The following is a 19,497-nucleotide window of genomic DNA, read 5'->3' as shown; positions in this document are numbered from 1 at the left end:
TATATTATGAGAATTATAACATTTGTTTATTGTTGCTAGTAAAAGCAAATGATCTGTTCAGCTGCATTTAATCAACTAAAATTAGTTCATTTGCCATTGCACACTGCTGAGATTTCACTTTTAACAGATTATAGAGGGGTTTTATGCTGTATTTTCTCCTGTTTCCAAAAGAATATATGTGAACTCTCTCACAATAAATTCTGATGAAAAGTCCATTTCTGTCTTGCAGGCTCATGGTATTGATTAGAATTATGTTTATGAAGATTCACATGATGTCTGTATGACATATAGATATGTGGAACATATATATATATATGTTTGATGGGTTAAAGTTATATTAGGAAAGTTGCCTATGAAACAGATTCTTCTTTCAGCAATATCCTTTCTTTTCTCAAAAGTAGCCGAATTAAGGACATTCTGAGATTTACCTGATGTTTCAAAAAATACATTTTCTGACCATGAGCATGATGCACTATGAACATAAAGAATGTTACATTTGAAATAGGCTGGAGGGAATGACTATTACAGCAATGTTTTACTCAGTTCACGTTGGTCTCAATTTTTCAGATATGGTCATGCTGAAAAAACGCCAAACTGATGAGTATTACCTGTAACACATCATTATTCAGATTAGAAAGAGAGGTATACTTGCTGCTGTGGGAATTGATGGTCTTCAAGTATTATTTTCAAAGATGTGTACCAAATTACACCAGCTAGGAGGGCATATTTCACCATGCACCAAATATCAATTAAGGCTGTAAATTAATTAAGGCACTTATTTTAGTCTAAGAAAACAAAAAGAAGTCTGCTCTATTGTCAAGATCGTAGAATAAATGGTTTTAAGTTAAGGGAGAGAAGATTTAGGTTGGATGTCAGGGGGAAGTTCTTTACTATGAGAGTGGTGAGGTGCTGGAACAGGCTGCCCAGAGAGGTTGTGGATGCCCCATCCCTGGAGGTGTTCAAGGCCAGATTGGATGGGGCCCTGGGCAGCCTGGTCTAGTATTAAATGGGGAGGTTGGTGGCCCTGCATGTGGCAGGGGTGTTGGAGATTCATCATCCTTGAGGTCCCTTCCAACCCTGGCCATTCTGTGATTCTGTGGTTCTGTGAAGATTTTTCTTAGCATATTGTCACTTTAATATGAGTATTACAAATAGTTGTGCATCCAATGTTGCAGAGTTTGTTTCCACGGGGCCTTTCTTTGGCCCACTATTCTGAAAAGATAATTCTGCAGTTCTAAAATAGTGGTCACTTTCATTTCCCTCTATAAATTCTCATCTAGACAGATAGAGAAGGGAAGGAGGGAAGAGGTTAGGAAAGATTTTTTGGGGGTCATCATTATTATTCTGTCACTTTCTTCATGAAACTTCATTTCAGAAAATTTCCCCACCCATTTTGAGATCATTTATAGCCTTCCGTTATAACTGAGATTGTTAAGTGAAATTAAGTATAAGATGATCAGTTAGAAACTGAATAGACCTGAGGAAAATAAAGAACAGTGGACCCATTCCCAAAGTAAGGATGTCTTGTGAATGAAAGTTGAAAAAAAAACTGTGTCTGATGGTTCCATTACAATTAAATGATCATAGGCAGGTCAGTTTGATTTCCAGTAAATTTACTGATGCTGATAATAAATTTCTATTACTACTACTAATAAATAAGTCATTTATTTTCATCTGAATGCTGGAAAAGCATGTGTATATTTAGAAGTTTAGGTCAATCAGAAATGGATATTATCTTGGAAGTAGGATTCAAAATGTTCTTAGGTATCTTGAGGATATGCCTTTAACGAAGGCAAATATGCAGGATTTCTTCAAAATCACTCTTTTTAAAGAGACCTAAGTGGAAGAGTTGAGGAATAACATTTACAGAAGCACTGGTTTTTAGTTATTCTGGAGCATTTGTGTAGTCTTGGGTACATTCTTTGGCAGGGTAGGTGCTAATAAAATCCTGTAAGAAATTGCTTCTTTTGCTTTGAATTTCCCAAAGAATCATGGATGTGTTTCATATATTTACCACAGTGACAACAGACAACTGATTTTTATTTTCCTATTTGTGAGGGATAAATTGCTATAAAAATTTTCAATTTCTCTGGAAAGTCAGGCAAAGTAGTTCATCCTCAGTCTGGCATACGTTTAGTGCTTCATATCTTGTGGATTATTCAGATTTACTCCTAGAATAGTGACAAATTATTTTCCTAACAGCTTTGGGAAATAGTGATTTGATAAAATCCTAGACTTCTTCAATTCGCCCATGTTTTCATACATTTGCACTCATTCATATGAGAATGAGTCTCTAAAAACTTAATAAAGTCACATTTTCTATTAAAAAATGTACTTTTAATGCATTTTCTGTCTTTTCACTGGTTCATGGTATTGATCTGACTTTTTTCAAGCTCATCATCCAGATATTCTAATAAGCCTGAATATTGTTTAGACTACTGGATGACAAGTGGTGTTTGAATCTGAATCTTTGTATCTAGGTCAAAATTTGATGTTGCTTGGAATGTTGTTTAATCAGTCAACAGCTCAAATGCTCTGAAGGACTAAATGAGATCTCGGTTTTATGTCTGTTTCCACATGCACTCACTTTAAATTGACATTACTGAAATCCTCATAATGATTCTCTTGTTTCTAAATTGCGTTATTGGAAATGTCCTTTACACATAACACTCTCTAAACCTACAGGTAGCCTAAAATGACAAATATTTTCTGAGACAGTATTTGAAGAGGCTGCAGCAAATATACCAGTGGAAGATTCAGTTGAGGATTTTTCTTGGTTTGCTTCCAGGCATTGTGAATGTCTTTTTCTTCCACAAAGGCAAACAAAATTAGGCTGCCAAAGGGAGCGGAAATTCGTCATGTACTAAAAACTTGCTCATTTTCTAAAGCTCAATCAATTTATTCCTGATATGCTTATTCACAACTAAATTTTATAAATTTTTATATATAATCCCTGAAATAGGAAATATTTAACAGAGGACTAAGCCGTAAATTTATACAAATCAGTGGTGTCATACAGCTTCCCTGCTTGTGTCTCTATTTATGGTGTGCTGAAGCTGAGTCACAAGAAAATCAAGGGTTTATGAAGCTTCTTTCATAAACCAGAAAATATAAAGTTTTATTGCTCTTTAGGCACAGATTATTAATACTGTAATGACATTAAAGAGTATTAAATGCAAATTTTCAAAGCTCCAAAGAGCTTTATTAGGATAAGCAACATTTTTATTGAGTCACTGTTTTAATGAAAATCTGGCAAAGTAAATTTAAGCGAAGGCCACCACAGATGTTCTTCTACGCTTCATCAAGGAGTAAGCTGCTGAGTGCTTGGGGGGGAGAGGAGAAAGCTTGAGTGCACCCAGTCTTTATGGACATTTACACCAGTTGATTTATAGCTTGTGATGCATATAAAACACAAGGGAGCATTCAGTAGTGAAATAGGAAAAGATCAGAAACTGTATAATACTGTAATGAACATGCCAGTTAAAGCCAGTGAAAGAGATTCTAGTCTGCCAAGTGCTTAAACTGAGTATGGTGAATTTCTAAGGTGAGGTAAAAAAAGACAGTCTTGATTCTGTAGGTAACACACAAGTGACATTCTATCACTGTGAGGTTTTCTTCCCTCAAAAAATCTCTACTTGCAAATTAATTCTGCTTATGCTGATCATACTGTGATAGCAATATGATTATATTATTCAATAAAAATTGCAGGCTTGTACAAGTGAACTTGTATCGACTTTTATGACTTTTGCTTAGATGATTGTCTAGAACTATCTCGCACTTGACACACTATGGTATCTTTGAAGTATAATAACCTATTTTGGATGTGTGACAGAAGCTATTTTAGAATCACTTCAGAAAGCTAGATATAAAGTGAAATCTTTTCTGTGTAATTATTGAAGTATATAATGTACAGAAAATTTTGAATTGATTTATAAGGACAGAGGTTCTATATATCAGGAAACTATTTCCTAACTGTAATACAGCGCTAGTACTTTTATATGGTCCAGATTTCCATAGAAGATTTCTGGAATTACTCAATCCTGTTTTATAATAAGGAGTAAGGAGTGAGACAGAGGATCACAGGAAGCGTTTCTAATGTTGTTGGGACCATGTGTGCTACCATAGCCCACACTATGGCAGCTTTCATATCTGTAAACCCTTTGTCTTAGGTTTTCTTAGCATGTCCAGGAAATAAGCTTCTTTCTAAAATCTGATAGCTGAGCCATTGTACTTGGTCCATCACCTTTTTGTTCTTAGGCAAAGAGTGCTTGTCCATCTTAATGATGTTGAAAAACTCAGGTAAAGTTGAGATCAAATTTGGCAGTTGACTCCAGAATCCCTAAGTCCACTAACTAAATACTTTTGTAACATAAGAACAGTTCACTTGTGGCTGTACAAATCCAGAAAAAAAAAACAAAAACAAAAACCAAAAAACCAAAAAAACCACAATCCATAGATCACTTCTGAGAAAGTAGAGTATCATCAGATCTCTCACATCTTTTTATCAGGGGATCAGCTCAGTCCTTGAATGGATGTTTTTAATCAGACAGTTGATCAGAGATCCTGTTTAATGTCATTCTTTTTTTCTGAGAAGTGACTTGAAGCTAAATAATCCATGTTATAGACTAGGATGTAAAAAAAAAAATATCAGGCCATTTCGTCAGTCTATTACCTTCCTGCAATCAAAACAGAAGAACACTATATTAGAAGCCATTTAGATTTGTGCTTCAAAGTAACCAAACTGGCTTTTAAATGCTAAGCAGTATTTTTAGAATAAAGTAAACCATCTAACCAGTCAAATAAAGATTCCATAGTAAGAGTCAGATATAATTTGGTTGATGATAACATAATGGTTAGAATTATCTAATAGATTATCTAATTATCTAATAGATGTCTATTAGATTTCTAAATGCAATATATAACTAATATCAGGAAATATCTATAGCATTTCAGCCATTCCTGTTAATTTTAGCTATGGGATAATCATGCTGTTCCTGTTATTTATGTTTACACTGCATTGTATCAAAGGTTCTTCTGTTTAGGGCAAAATTATGCCATTGACCTTTAAAAAGTTCTTGTATTTCTTAGAGTTCAGCAAAACATGATGGGTTATGCACTGCTCTCTCAGACTCAGGATTTTAGGTTCTTGCTTTGCAAAACATTTTTCCCATATGAATTTTTAATATAGTACTTAAATTTATGCCCTTACAAAGTAGAAATGGTGCAGCTTTATTTCCAGTCTTTAAAAGTTTGAATTTTAACTCAGTAGTTAGAGTTAGAAAATATCCAAACTGGATCTGTTTTCATACCCTTGCTGTGAGAAAGACATGGAGGCCTTGAAGCGAGTCCAGAGAAGGGCAACAGAGCTATGAAGGGTCAGGAGCACATGTTTTATGGGGAGTGGCTGAGGGAACTGGGATTGTTCAGACTGGGGAAGAGGAGACAGAGGAGACGTTATTGCTCTCTACAATGACCTGAACGGAGGTTGTGGAGAGGTGGCAGTTGGCATCTTCTCTCAGGTAGCAGTGATAGGACAAGAGGTAAGGGCCTTAAGTTGTGCCAGGAGAGGTACAGGTTGGATATTAGGAACAATTTCTTCTCAGCAAGAGCAGTGAGGCAGTGGCACAGGCTGCCCAGGGAGGCGGTGGAGTCACCATCACAGGAAGTGTTCAAGAGCCGTGTGGATGTGGCACTGAGGGATGTTGTTAGTGGATGTGGTGGAAGTGGCTGATGGTTATACAAAATGATCTTAGAGGTCTTATCTGACCTTAATGATTCTATCTTTTTATGAATGCAACTGGTCTCAAATTCATGTCATACATATTTTCCCAAGAAGAGCCTCTGCAGAACACAAAACTGCAAATTCCTGATTGAAATTAGGATTCCCTCTTGACTTGCTCCTGTGTCTTGAAAAAGCATGAACTGCTTTATGATGGTCTTTATACACTTTAATAACTGTTTTATATCTCTTGATAATTTATGTCAATAAAAAAAAGGGCCTGGGAACCTGATGCCTATCAAAGTACAGATGCCTTTACGTGAATCTGGGAACCAAATATTTATGAAATGTTCAGAAACTTGTCAAAAAGAGACATGACAAATCAGCAGAGGAGAGGAAAGAAAATCCATGCCACAAAAGAAATGATAACACTTATCTTTACACCAGCTGAGTTATGGCTGAGAAAATTGTCATTAATGCTTGCTAGAAGAATTGTTAGTACAAAAGGTAATTGTAAACCTTAACTATTTTAGGATCTGTTGTAGCGTTCTCTGATGTATTTTTGCTTTATTTCAAAAAGTGATGGACTCGAATCTGGTTGCCACAAAGCACATTTGCAGTGACTAACTTGAGATATATAATTAAGATGTTTGCAATAGGAAACTGAGCTGTCTGTAAGGAGAATACATAAAATCAATTGGAAATACAAAGTCTTGTCAGAATGCCTAAAATCTATGCTTGAGAGCTTTAACTCTCTCTTTACTCTGCAGGCAACATTAGACCCAAACACATAACGTAGATTCTCCAGATCTGTGAATGGCAATTTTTCTGTTCTGATATTCAAAAGTATGTACATTATCAAAAAGCAAACAAAAAGCCCCCCATCCCTCAAAAAAAAAAAAAAAAAAAAAAAAAAAAATATATATATATATATATATATATTCCTAGAATTCAAAGTGCTTTTTAAAATTATTATTTATTTTTACTTTGAAGCTACATGTCCTTCAAAAATGAACTGTTTTCCTTCCTTCTTTGTTTTCCTTCAAAAGCAACACTACTCCTATTTAAATTACAATTGGTAATTTGTCAAAGTACTCCTCTGTATGGATGAAGTACTGCTAAAGAAGGAAGAGAGTATTATTTAGACCCCAAATGCATTAGCACACATCACACTTGTTCAGTGCATCAACTCTGTCTGTAAAATAACAGTCAAAGGAATCTAATGGACCTGCATAGTTGAATGTTTGTCTTCAGTGCTTATTTGCACTTCATGTAAGAAGTGATAAGTTGCATAATGTCACAGGGTAATGATGGATGTTTTTAAAGGGCACGATAGGCGGAAAGATAGTAGCAGTTAGAGAGAAAATATGCTGGGAACCATGGTTTTATTTTTAAAAGAGATGCTTATATTTTAACATGTAATTCATGCATTTTAACTAAGTGTTTACAATGACTGTGAAGACAAGTTGATACCAAGCTTAGCCAGTCAGATTTTCTCTATCTTTCATTCCTTACCTAAACAGCTTAATGTAGTCTAAAACTATCATTGCTTTGCTGGCTCTGAACATCTGCTAATACTTATATTTCTATCCTCCACATCATAGTTTAAAGAAAACCAACAAACAATTGAGAAAATACCAGTGGGTTCCGTTAAGAGTCAGTGTTACATAACTACATCCTCTAAATGAACTGAAATTGTTAGGTTTCTAGGGAGGATGGAGGTCTAGTTGCAAGAGTAAGATGTATGTAAACCCTTTAAAAATAAACGAGAGAAAAAAATAGGCTGCAGAATTTATTTCTGAAATATAAGTCACCTAACCAGCTACACATGCAAACTAGAGAGCCTAAAATTTTGTCCAAGAGGCAGCTGTCTTGACAAAATGTGAATTGTAAGAAAGCAGGTTGAAGCACTCTGAAGATATCTTATTCTTCAGGTGATCATTTCTGAGTTCAAGATAGAAAACTGGGACAAATACTGAATTTTGATTATTCACAGTTGGTTAATAGCTTATTTACCCCTTGAAAGTTTGTGTCACTTTTTATGTATTTGGATGGAAAAGAGCATTAATTTGCAGCAGCGGCCTCCATTTAGGTATTATTTTGCTGTACTTTCTACAATCTTTTAATTTGCATGAACTGTGACATTGAATGAATCTGGATGCAGCCAAGAGCTTCTGAGCAACTTCACAACATCTCCTGGAGCTCTGGGACCTGCGTGGTAGATGAGCACCCTCAGGATTGGCACTCTCTTGGGAACAGATTAAATATTTTTAATATTGTAAAGTCAACATGAATTTATTACATATCCATTTCTACGCTAAATGTAATATGTAAGGAAGTAATTGCATTCAGATGGAGATATGTGACATCTATGGCTACTAAAGACTTTTAATTTCATCTACCATCAGATAAATTTTTGTCTGTTTCACTCAATTGAAAAGCTGTCAGGATGTTTACAGAAGTGTGTCATCTGAACTAGTTCTTTCACAAACACTGTCCTCAGGCTTCTGTTCTCTGAAGTAGATACTCATGCAGGGCAAAGTCCTTGTTATTTCAACTTTTTCCACTTGTTCAGACTGGGATTTCAAAAACTTTTTTCCAGAAAAAAGTTGATTTGCTGATTACTCTTGAACATAGAATCATCAAGGTTAGAAAAGATCTCTGAGATCATCTAGTCCAACCGTCCACCTGCACTAATATTGCCTGTTACCCATGTCCCTATGTACCACATCTACATATTTCTTGGACGCCTTCAGGAATGGTGACCCCACCATGTTCCTATGTAGACTTTTCCAGTACCTCACGACCGTTTCTGAGAAACTGCTCCTAATATCCAACCTGAACCTTCCCTGGTGCCATTCAAGGCCATTACATCTTGTGCTATCACTAGTTATGCAGAAGATGCTGACCCTCACCTCACTGCAACCTCCCTTCAGGTAGTTGTAGAGTGATAAGGTCTTCCCTGAGCCTCCTCTTCTCCAGACTGAACGATCTCAGCTCAGCCACTCATCACAAGGTCTGTGCTCCAGACCACTCACCAGCTTCATTGCCCTTCTCTGGACAAGTTCCAGGACTTCAAAGTCTTTCTTGTAGTGAGGGGCCCAAAGCTGAACCCAGTACTCAAGGTGTGGCCTCAGTGCTGTGCTTGATGCATTACTGGATAGAGTTGACCTTCCTGGCCACCTGGGCATGGTCAATTCATGCTTGTGGGGCACCTTGTGTCTCTTGAATTATCACTTGGCCAAGTAACGTAAAAACTCCAATCCACTCATAAAAGATGAATATTTAACACTGGTGTTGATACTTGACATGACAATAAAAAATTGTTCATATCCTTAAAAAATTGTTTGCATCCTCTTCTCCCTGTAAAATGATATGATAGAGTTTAAGCTTAATATGCTTACCCTTGACAACATACATATTGAAAAGCTATTTTTTTATGGTGAGAGTAAGCAATGGAGCTAATTTTTATTTCAGATGACTATGATAGAATATAAGTTCTCAAACTTGCAGTGATAGTGTCATACAACTGCTGGTTTTGAAGTAGATTGACATTCTGGTTTGGTTGAACTGGGGACATTGTTCCTTTTGATAAATTCAAACTGCTGCCTGTATAGGCTTTAGGAAAATGTCTATTATTGAGTTATTTTTAATCCAATCAGGATTTTAAAAGTAACAAAGTCATAGTTATTTTTTACTAGTTGAGACTAGGAATGCTAAACTGGGGGAAATGTAATCTATTGTATGTTGTGATTGTAAAGATACTTAAATGAACTGATAGGACCATTTATTTTTAGAATACTGAATGGCATGAATATTGGTTACCTTGAGCAAATTTAAAGTCATTGTGATGGCTTCCAGCAGATGAGTGCTTTGTCAAGTTCTATCTGAACATGAAGAAAAACTTCTTCATGTCTCAAAGTCTCCTTCTGTGGAGATATTCAAGATGCCTACCTATGCAACTGACTGTAGAGAACTGGCTTTAGGGTTGGACCAGGCGATCTCTTGAGGTCCCTTCCAAAACCTACAATTCTGTAATCCTGTGGTTCTGTGAAAACAGTTTATTTTTTGCTTTCAAATGAACTACTTCTGTCTTGTAGATGCTGGCTAAAATGAATCATTTGTGAAAATGCTATGAAAGTTTATAACAAGAAATAATAATGAAACAAATTGGGGCAAAGTTGTTAGGAGAAGCAAAATTTCGTACTGCAACTACAGAACTGTAGAATATAGTCATACAGATTCTGCTTCTCATTATATTATTGCACATTAACTGTGAAATGAGTAGACTCAACATAATTTTGTAGTGGTGGAAACTATAGAAGAATCTAGCCTAACAAGCAATGTGAAAGAGTAGCAATACCTAATGATCCTTTCAACCTCTTGAAATTAATGATTTGAATGTGTTTGTGATGATTCTGAATGCCCCTAAATACTATTTTTTTGTTCTGTAGTTGTAAAGCATTCTGGAATGAAGAGCTGATTGTACATAAATAAGGCTTAGGAAAACTACAAATAAATATTGAGTCAATCTTTGTGATTCACGTCTCTGAAAAGAAATAAAAATGTATGCTAATGTCCTGTGACCATGAAATATTTACAAAATAACAACAATTTTTATTTTGATAGAATATTTTGTGAGTCTTTGTAGCATAGTTCCTTAAATATTTACTTTATTATATATAATCCTAAGTGTAAAATCTCATGTTCTCATATATCTTAATTTATAATAGATCTTATTGTATATGAAAGTGATTTAAAATGATACTGCTACTATTGGAACAATAACAAATATGGAATTCTAGAACATAGTGAAAATAAGTTTCCCAGTCTTCAAAAAAAAAAAAAAAAAACCAACACAAAACTAAATTAAAAAAAATATGATAAATTTGAAATTCACAGTTCAATAAGTATTTAATCATGTTTAAGCATGTTGTGTACTTACGTGTTTAAAGATTAGTCCGTAAATACCTTGGTGGCTAGGAACCGTACAGCTCTGCAAACTGTCAGCTGCTGACTTCCCTTATATTAATCTTCATTCTTGATTCGCTTCCTGCTTTTAGCTGATATTGTTAACAAGAATGAGCATTAATGCTTCTACTAATGGCAATCAGTGAAGCTCTGAGAGACTGTAGCTTTACACCATTCAGGGTGGATCAAATTTGCAAGGAAGAGTGATGTCTATATGAGTAGGGCTGATTGTAAAGCTGTACCTGCCCTGATAAAAAACAAGACATTCTTTTTTAAATAGTTACTAAGAGTCATTTTCTACTTATTCTGCACTGCTCATCAGAGTTTTTCTCGTGAAATGATTTTAGCTCTGAATCAAGTATTTTATCACGATATTACATAATGCTATGATACAATAGTATTATAATGCTATACTCTGCTATGCTAAGTAGTATATATTGAAAAGATTTAGGGAAAGTTTTTGTGGATTCAGGATTTATACATAAGATCACCTTTGTGATCTAATTGAAATCACCCTTGTAACCTAACTGAAATTGTACTTTTAAAAAGAGGAAGTAATATTTAGTACTTCCTGAGCCTTACATAAAATAAAATGTTTTATATAGATCAAATATGTTACTTTAAAATCTATTGGATTTTAAAAACTTAAGAGTTTTACTCTACTCTACTTTAGAGTAGAGCTCAACTATCAAATGGCTACTACTCTCTCGCATAGTTGAAAGCATCCACTGCATTGCGTCCTTTTCTGCTTTTCTTTTTACTCATAAAATGCACAAGATCAGGATCAGACAGAATTTTCCATGTGAGGCATAATGCATGTGGTAGAGAAGATGTCTGAAAATGCAGAAATGTCAAAGATTTCAGTGCAAAATAAACCCATGGATATCTAGGAAAAAAAAATTCATCACTCTTTTACTGTAGTAAAAGTGGGTGGGGTTGTAAAACTGAATTTTTGAACCATTGAGTCAAATTTTCTGCTACGACAATCACATCATGATTCAGAACTGTATCAAGTTTCATCTGAAACTCTCATTAGATTGTTTTTCTGCTACACTAACTTACCAGAAAGAATTTTTTTGTTCCAGAGACTTATGATAATAATAGCTAAAAGTCTTACTATAATTTTCATCTTTTATTTAACATGGACAGTTCATGTATTTGCTTTTGTATTCTAACATTTGCCTCATACATAAAAGGCTCAAAATGGGCCAAATCAACTATATCATCAAAACCACCAGTGATAGAATGTAGGTGAGAATAGCAGTGTGGAAGAGTAAGCCAAATAAAGACCCCAAAAAGAGATTTATGACTTTTCATTGTGTATTGGAATGCCTGTTAAACTGTCTATATAAACAACTTGTCAATATTATAAAGTTCATACATGAATAAAGAGGAAAATACATGATCTTGAGGAAAACAAAGTAGTTGTTCTAATTCTTAGAACAAGAAAAAGGTAGAATAGCATGAAGAGACTGTTTCATTATGTGGACATCCAAATACATCACATAGATATAAAATAAAATATTTCTGTATTTGTTAGTGCAGATTTTTCTCTAAAATACTGTAGAACTAGTAAATAGGCTTGGTATAGTCATGCTGGTAAAAAAGAATAACTGAACTTTAATACTTTAATCTTTTAAATCTTGTTTCAGTGCTCATTCATGTAGGCCCAAAGCCACCAAGAATTTAGCTGTTCAACAATGCCTCTTAATTATATTCTATCCTTTTGCCCTCAAAACATATTTTTTTAAGCTACATTATGTGCAGCCAAGGGCTAGACTGAAGAAAAGTAGAACTTTTTTAGAGTGTGAGGAGCAAGAGTAAGTTTTTGCAAGTTTACAGAGATAGATAAATTCAGCTTGGATATTTGAAACACATTGAATGCTTTGCATAAGTACAAAATTGTTGTAGGCAGCGTACCAAGCAGGAAGAAATATTCTAAGGGCATAAATTCCTGTCTTGGCAAATTACATCTAGAAATGTAGTCAGTTTCTTTTCTTTGCCTTTTAAAAATGTATTGAAAGACCTATATTTGCCTACCCACAGGAGCTCATCAAATCTGACAGTAAAGAATCTTGATAAAAGTCCTGCACAAATGGAAAAGAAAAAGTGAGATGAAATATGGCATATTTTCTGTTAAACAGAAAATACTGCCTGCATTAAGCAGTACAATTTCTGTAAAAATGAGGGAGATGAATACTTTGGATTTTCTAGACCACATGTTTTTGGTAGTATATGTGAAAATGTGAAACAGTGAATCAGAACTATACAGCTTTTCTTTTTTGAAAGATATTAAATGTACTGTTACATTAATCATTAGGGTTATACCCACACACTGATTCTTTTTTTTGTATCAGTCTAAGCTTGTATCTTCTATTTATTAGGGTCATTACTGTTACAAACTTCTAAAAAAGAGATTAAATTAGTGAAGTTTGAAAACTGATCTTTTTAAGATCATGGGACAAAATTTTCTCCCTCTGAAAGTAGGAGTTTTGCTCCTGTGTCCAGTAGGATCCACAGCTGGTATCAATGTGATACAGCTACTAAAAGAATTCACCTACCTATTTCTTGCAAGTGAGTTGATTCATGATAGCATTGTTTACAAGATCAATATTTATGGCTGTTACAATTGTTAGATGATCCCCAATATCAATAATGTATGCAGAATACTTGACAAGGGTTTGGATAATCTGTCAATTATCTGAAAATGTTTCCAGCATCTCATACACGCTTCTCCATATTTATAATTCCCATTTAGTACCTCAAATTATTTAAGTGCTCCTGGAAAGCTACACAAAACTTCAACACTGAGGACTTTCAATTACTCCAGCATTTTAAACTGAAATGTAAAATGTATTACTGTACTAAGATTTTGTTGAAATATGACTTACTAATAAATACTGAAGTTTATTAGCCATGCTACTTCTAAGATATACGTGAGCTAAAAATGATTAAATTACAAAACAAAAGCTTTTTATTTTTCCTAGTGTAATTTCTTAGTTTCTACTTCCTCATTTGTGCCTCTTTTCTTCCCATCCTTTCTCAGAGAAAAGAACTAGGGACCAAGCCAAAAAGGAAAAAAAAAAAAAAAGCAGAATCCTGCTCTGAACTGAGGTTTATTGCAAATCATTCTTGGCCATGAGATATAACCATTGGAGATGTAGTGTTAGGCATATGAGTTAATTGTGCTACAAACTGTGGCAACTTTCAAGACACCTTATCGTGTTTTGAAAAATACTTGTTTCAACAAGAGAGATTAAAATTATTTATTAATGAAAATGCTAAGCGTAGGGTTGAGACAACGAGGAGTATCTATGTGATTTGTATCACTGGCACATCCTCCTGACTATCATGTAGAGAATGTGGCACTCAGGATAAAACTCTACAGAATTGTGCTCACTTGGAAGTCAGTTTTGTTTTTCAGATTAACATGAGCAGAATTCTTCATGGTGCTACTTGCCCTGAAGCAGCATCTCCTTTGGGGATGCTAAATAGTTATTATATGCTTTATAGGAAACTAAATCTAGTTCAGAGGGGCTCAGAAAGAAAAACAATATGAGCTGTGCCACATTTTGCTCGATAGTAAAACAGTCTTTAAATACTTAAATTTGCACAAAACGCTAATCAGGCAGAGGAAAAAATGCTTGAATTATTTAAGCTAATTTATCTAACAGAAAAAAATAACTCCACTGCAGGACTTCCATCTGTCTGCAATGGTAAACAGCTACCACCTGCTTCCTGTAAATGGCGGTATAAGATTATTACTCAGTAAATGTCGCAATTTCCATTTCAAAACCCCTTTTCAGCTGTCTGTTTCTGCAGCAACAAAATAATAAATCACCTGCTACCATGGTCAGAATAATTCTGCTATCTCTGTAATAATGACTGGGGGAATGAGTGCCAAGGAATGTTCTTTTTTGCATTTTGCTTTCAGTTACATAGAATTCTATCTAGGTGATGATAGAAGGGAGATATATTCTACTACACACATTAGCAAATAGGACACTTTTTAGCCTTAATGCTTAACAGAAAAGGGCAACCTTCACTAGTTTGTATATGCAATGGCATTCACCGGTGACCTCTAAATCCATGCAAATGCATTCTAAAATATTGCTCTAAGTACAAGGAAGAAAAATATGCTTTAGGAAGAAACATTTATTTTCTAGAATTGTCTTTCTTTTGTTACATGGCTCCTGAGGTCAAGATGATATTCTAGCTGCAGTAACTGTAAAGTTCTATTATCTCCATGAGTTATTTTGTAGGGTTGTAAGTTAACAGCCAAACTCAAGTGGATGTGAGCAGAGGAATATTTTAGTGCCTGGGTAGCCAGGGTCTGTAATTTCAAGTCAATGATCTGGCAATGATCAGCAATCAAACAAAGCAAATTCCTGTACGATATTACATGCTTCAATGACATTTTGGTTTCTGACCAAAAAGCAGTGAGCTTTCAGTAATAAAAGAATCATTCTGTGGATTGTGGTCATACTGTCACTTTTGCAGCTATTGGCACAGGTTAACACCTCTTAATGTATGTATAATAATACAAGACATAACTCTCTGTAATTTTTGCACTGTAATTAAAACACTCAGTGTAATTCAACCACACTTATAGGGAACACTTTATACGTGTGGCTTCCCTTCCATATTTTTAAAAGTCATCATGATTTGTTTATGACTCAGGCATATCTAAGGGATCATAAGGGACGCTGCTTGAGTAAAGTGACTTTTAATTTGTCAGAGCTTTCCTTCTTCAAATTCCAGTCTTGGGTGTATCTCTTTGTGTTTTCTCCTTCCTTTCTTCTCTCCAATTCAGTATCTCTTTAGGGAATTTTCTGGCTCATATCTGTGCTTTTTTTTTTTCCCGATCTTGTCTCTCACTAACCCATTTTACTTGCTTACAGCAACTTTGATTTTTGTGTACTTCCATGAAGATATCATGTTTTAACACTGCAGAATACAGGCAAGAGGTTTGTTTTGTATGGCTCTTAAGGCCTAGTTAATAAGTGAATAAGTGAATATGAATAAGAAGCAACAGCAGTTTATTTTCTTAGAAAATGTTTTTTTTATTAGGTAGTTTGCATATTCTGAAAAGGTGCCTAACTTCAGACATTCTCACTATATTTCCCTTCTGAGTTAAAGATAGGAGTTTCTGGTGTGAGCCAGATGTTGGTGGATGGATCCCATCTAGAGATGACTTGTCTTGTCTACTGACTATAGTCAGATGTTAGAGAAACTTTCCTGTTAGCTTGGGTGCCTCTTTGATCCCTAAATTGAAAGATGATGAAGCAGGACCCTTTTCTGATAGTTCTCTGCTTCTTTGCTATTTAGGAAAAAGGGTATTTCCTTTTAGGAACAAAGTGAACATTTTATGCATAACACAATTTCTAAAGAGTATTATTACAAAAAAACACACCAGGGAACAAAAGCATGGTTTAAGGTTGTGTATCTGTCAATGTATCTTTTCTAATGTTGCAAACATAATTGTGGGAAATGATCGCAAGTTAAAACTTCATATTAATTCTCTGTCAAATGATCTGTTACAAGTAAAGCAGTTAAAACTCTTTTTTGTTTGTGTGTCTGCCCAGTACAAAGGGGAGGATTAAGGGATTAAAGCACAGGGGAGGATGGCCATGATATTCAGATGTATGACTGAGGCATACATCATATGAGGAAAGGCTGAGGGAACTGGATTTGTTTAGCCCAGATTAAAGAATGCAATAAGGAAATGCGATAAATAAGATGGTGTCTGGCTTTTCTCAGAGTTGCATGTTGAAAGGATGAGAAGAGAAAATCATAGGTTGCTACAAGAAAATTTGAAAAGGACCTGAAAAAAATAAAAGACATTCATAATGAGAATGGTTAATCAATAGAAGAGGTTGCACTAGCAGACTCCTATAAACAGCCTCTTAGGACAAAGCCCTGGGCAGCCAGATCTAACAAAAGTTAACTCTGTTTTGACCAGAGGTTGTATTAGATGATCTCAACAAGTCCCTTCCAACATAAATTTTTCTATGATTCTATCTGCTTTTTTTTCCCCATAAATTTCAAGAATAACTTTTCAGTATGAACTCGTGGCATGCTTGCCTGTGCTGTGGGGAATCCAGTGTCCTATGTAATTGCATAGTCTATGCTGACTTTTCCCATTAGCATCCTAGCCAATAACTTGATTATTGCCCAAGATTACTTTGGTTTTGTGAATGTGTTATTGGATAATGTGAATGTGTAGACAGCTGGAGGTGTTTGAAATGGTTCGCTATTGTGAAATAAAAGGTTGTTTTGTTTTTTCCTTTCTTGTCAGGTGTTACTGCAATGACTAGCAATGTGGGTGGCCTTTTATTCTGACTAACCAAGAACACAGAGAACACTGGCTGGGCTGATACTTCTGCATAAGCTTCATGCAAGCAAAGATAACAAGTTTATTAAAAAAAAACAAATGCAAAATGAATGTAACAGCAGTTGGTCTATGGTTCTTTTCTAAATTCTGATGGTTGATTCTAAATTACCAGTGGAAGTTAGGAGTACACCTGTGAATATCTACTGGAAATGCCTGCGAAGTACCTATGTTTCATATTTCATAAAATTCAGAAAGATGTAAAGTTAATTGCCAGTGCCACTAATACAATTTATCTTTCAATGACTATAACATTTTTCTAAATGTAGTGGCATCAATTAAGAAAATGAGCAATCAATCTCATTTTTCAGAATTTCCTTTCAAAGAGATGTGCTTGAAAGGAGCATATTTTACTGCATGTATATGTGTTTAAAATATGATGATAAATTTCTCTGATAAAAAGAAGCATACTTTAAGAAGTGACTAAAGCTTTCTTTTGCCCTTTATAGGAAAAAAAGCAACCTACATATATTTGAAATTATATGTAGTGTGATTGTTTCTGTATCACATCTAATTTTTGACTTACTGTTTATTAATAAGAAATTGTTGTGGTTGTTTTAGTTCTTCTGTTTGATTCTTGTATTTGATGCAGTGTTTTAACTTTCTGTAGCACTCAGTCATAATTAAAATGAACCCTAGTGGTAGCATAATTACATGATGGAAGAAAATGACTTAATCTATTTCTAAAAGTGGCTTTATCAAGTATGTTGGATCATTTGAATTTCATAAGGATAAATCATGAATTTTAATAATTGAAGTAACCAAATTAACTAAACGATACAATGTAATTAGGGATGCAATACATGTTGTTATATTACAATTTGATTAAATACATCTCAGAAGATTCTTTTCTAAAAAACTAGCTTCTTGTAATATCATTGCCCACAAGTTAACTACTTCTTCCATAGTTTCACTACGGGTCATTTGAATTTCTTTAAAATAAATATGCAAGAAGTTTGTGCTGTAAAACTTTGTAAATTTTTGGAAAAAGATGAAAGAAGCAATATTAAAGTGCAGACTAATGATATTACAGTAGAATTATTCAGACTGATTACACAGTACAGAATCTGCATTTTTGGGAAATGGTAGAAAAAAAAAAACAAAGCATGGACCTACGTGGACCATCACAAGCCACTTGTAGGCTAGTGGTGATCCTACCTTCCTTGAAAAGCTCTCTTGCAGCTAAAGTTGTTAATGCTAAAATCCTGTGTCCCAAATTAAAATTTTCATTGTTGCCATTCTTTTTCACATATCTTATAAACACTCTCCTTTTGCTTCATTACCAATTTTCTTCTTTTTTTAAGCTAAAAGAAATATTCTTTTTCAATCCTTTCTCTCCACTGTACACTGGAATACAAATATTTCACAGTAAAAGACTTACTGAGATAGAAGAATCTTCTGCCAGTCTGCTACTATCATTCACATTTCAGAGTACAGCGTCATGAAGCAAGATAAGACATCCTAGCCATGCAGAAGGGCTTAGTTAGGGAGCTCTATAGTGGCTCTTTGAACTGTTCTATGGAGTGAGTTCATCCATATTTGCCATTGCTGGCATAAATTATCATAGTGGCACTGAAGCAAATGGCTCTTCGTGGTTTTACAGCAGCTGATATTCAACATTTAAATTTTTTTTTTGCTTTTCTTGTGAGGAACTATCCTGATCACTAAGCTAGAACATGCTGTAGCGTGTGTGACTTAGTACCTTCCTCTATGTGACAATGTAGGGACAGGGTTCTGCTCTGTGGAGGTAACTCAGTGAGCAGATTAGGAAGGCTTTGTTTGTTATTTTTTTCTGTTTTTCTCTCAGACTAATATACCATGTAAGTATCAACAAGAGATCTTGGAGTCACATCACAGTGACTGATATTGTGGCAATGGCACTCTGAGAGGTTGGGAAATATGGATGATTCTTTCAGCAAGAAAAGAGAAGCAAAAATAAATCCATATGTAAATTCATAAGTGATTTACTAATAGCCCATCTTCAACCACAAAGAATTGTTCTGGCTTTCGTTGTGATAGTAGCTTCATTTTTTAAAGTAGAAATTAATAAAACTTTGTGGAATTAGTAAATGAGTTTGATGTAAATTCTATCTGTTTCTAAAAGAAGTCCTAACTGAAAACCACTGTTGAGTACTGGTTACTTCTATATATGTTACTGGTAAGCTATATGTAGTTACTCACTCAAAGAACAGACTCTTCTGTTGAGAATGTGATGAAGGAGCTGGGTGAAAATAACAACTTACACTGTTTGGACATAGAGTAATTTTTTCAGTTTGTTTTACTTTATATTCTGTGCTGTACCAGGCATCATTATACAAAAGATGACATGCTCACTGTTCACAGCAGCTGCAATACATTAGCCTAATGGATTGGAATTATGGGTTGCCCTAAGAATTGTCTATTTTGTGCAAAATCC

At 34.7% G+C, this 19,497-nt stretch overlaps 1 long non-coding RNA gene across 1 annotated transcript in view; it reads left to right on the top strand.

The window, feature by feature from the left end:
- LOC149919922 (uncharacterized) overlaps positions 1-17,110 on the top strand; it is a 65,297-nt gene extending 48,187 nt beyond the window's left edge. Inside the window, exon 3 of the long non-coding RNA XR_016463837.1 lies at positions 16,989-17,110. This is a non-coding gene — a long non-coding RNA (uncharacterized LOC149919922). The remainder of the gene's footprint in view (positions 1-16,988) is intronic.
- Positions 17,111-19,497: the final 2,387 nt, after the last annotated feature.

This window comes from Phasianus colchicus, chromosome 1, assembly GCF_987193195.1.
Source record: "Phasianus colchicus chromosome 1, bPhaCol1.hap1.1, whole genome shotgun sequence".
Lineage (NCBI taxonomy): Eukaryota > Metazoa > Chordata > Aves > Galliformes > Phasianidae > Phasianus > Phasianus colchicus.
The sequence above is the reverse complement of the archived record's forward strand: the minus strand, read 5'-3'. Positions and strand labels throughout refer to the sequence as shown.